The sequence below is a fragment of the Rutidosis leptorrhynchoides genome, chromosome 3 (assembly GCF_046630445.1).
Source record: "Rutidosis leptorrhynchoides isolate AG116_Rl617_1_P2 chromosome 3, CSIRO_AGI_Rlap_v1, whole genome shotgun sequence".
NCBI classification, from domain to species: domain Eukaryota; kingdom Viridiplantae; phylum Streptophyta; class Magnoliopsida; order Asterales; family Asteraceae; genus Rutidosis; species Rutidosis leptorrhynchoides.
In genome coordinates this window covers 378,176,803-378,178,769 of record NC_092335.1, presented here as the reverse complement: position 1 = coordinate 378,178,769, position 1,967 = coordinate 378,176,803, and the positions used below count along the sequence as shown (strand labels likewise).

The following is a 1,967-nucleotide window of genomic DNA, read 5'->3' as shown; positions in this document are numbered from 1 at the left end:
CTGATTGGTCTGCTAGTTGTATGCTTATTCTTGTTGGTTTCAATTCTCCAAGGTCTAGTTTAGCGTATAATGAATACGGCACTAAATTTATACTAGCACCTAAGTCTGCCAATGCTTCTATTGAACTAAGACTACCCAGAAAATATGGAATTGTGAAACTTCCTGGATCAGAGAGTTTTTCTGTCAGCTTATTCAACCGCACTGCAGAACAATTAGAATTCATTGTAACAGCCGATAGTTCTTCCATTTTCTTTCTATTTGTGATTAGATCTTTCAAGAATTTAGCATATCTTGGCATTCCTGAAATCACATCAATGAAAGGAAGATTGACATTTATTTGTTTAAACATATCCAAGAATTTGGATTACTCGACTTCAAGTCTTTCTTTTCTCATTTTACTCGGGTAAGGAAGCGGTGGTTGGTATGGTTTAACATAAGGTTTTGCCTTAACTGTATTATCTTCATTAACCTTTTCAACTACCGGTTCTGATTCCTTCTCTTGCTCAGGTTGTGGTGCCTGTGTAGTAGGAACAGAGTCATCAGAAATTACAGGCATTTTAAGTGGTTTAAGTGTAATGCCACTTCTTATGGTAATGACTTTAGCTGTTTCATTTCGGGGGTTAGTATTTGTATCACTAGGTAGACTCCCCGATTTTCTTTCACCTATCAACCTTGCTAGGTTACTTACTTCTTGTTCCAGATTTTGGATTGAAGCTTGTTGATTTCTAAATGCTTGAGCATTTTATTCATTAGTTTGTTTCTGAGATGTGAAAAACTGCGTTTGAGATTCAACTAGCTTCGACATCATATCTTCTAAATTTGGCTTTTTATCATCGGTTTGTGGTGGTTTATTTGGAAAAATAGGTCTTTGCTGATTGTAAGTATTGTTAGATACTTGTTGATTGCTAGGACCTTGTTGGTTGTTGTATGGAACATTTCGATTATAATTCTGATTTTGATTGAAGTTTGGTCTTGGCGGTTGATAATTATTCTGATAATTATTTTCAGGCCTTTGGTTCATGTATGAAACATTCCCTCTTTGTTTCATTGTTTGTTCAATACTGAGACAATCTTTTGTCAAATGTGGTCCTCCACACTGCTCACAACTAATTCATATTGCGTGAATATCTTTAGTCATCTTTTCCATTCGTCTCTCGAAAGCGTCTAACTTTGCGGAAATGGAATCAAAGTCATGTCTAGAATCGGCTCTAGCGCTTTAGATGAACGAAATATATCTTTTTCTTGATGCCACTCATGTGAGTGGGAGGCTGTGTTACCAATAATTTTGTGAGCTTCAGTTGCTGTTTTCTTCATAATGGAACCACCAGCTGATGTGTCGATGTCCTTTCGTGTAGCAACGTCGCATCCTTGGTAGAATATTTGAACTATTTGATAAGTATCTAAACCATGTTGAGGACATCCTCTAAACAACTTTCCGAATCTTGTCCACGCTTCATATAATGTTTCATTTGGCTTTTGCGCGAATGTAACAATTTCTCCTTGAAGTCTCATGGCTTTAGATGCTGGAAAGAATCTTTTAAGAAATTTTTCAACTAAGACACCCCATGTGTCAATCGCTCCTTCGGGTAATGATTCTAACCAATCTTTGGCTTCTCCCTTTAAAGTCCAGGGAAACAACATGAAATAGATATGTTCATCCTCAACTTCTCTGTTTTGAATAGAGTACAAATCCTACTAAAGGTTCGAAGATGTTCGTTTGGATCTTCTTTTGGCGTACCACTAAATTGGCATTGATTAGTTACCATGTGTAGGATTTGTCCTTTGATTTCGTAATCTGGTGTATTAATGCCTGGTTGAGTAATGGCATGACCTTGGCCAGTGCGTGTGGCTCTCATTCGATCTTCCATACTTAGAGGTTCCTGATTTTTCATGATTGAAATTGTTGAATTTGAATCACTAGAGGATTCTGATTTAATGGTTTCTTCCTCGACAATCTCTGGTTGTAT

General features: G+C 36.9%; 1 non-coding gene across 1 annotated transcript; it reads left to right on the top strand.

The window, feature by feature from the left end:
• The first annotated feature begins 1,402 nt into the window (after positions 1–1,402).
• LOC139903162 (small nucleolar RNA R71) lies at positions 1,403–1,509 on the top strand. Its single transcript, XR_011778004.1, has one exon. It is a non-coding gene; the product is annotated as a small nucleolar RNA R71 (small nucleolar RNA).
• The last annotated feature ends 458 nt before the right edge of the window (positions 1,510–1,967 follow it).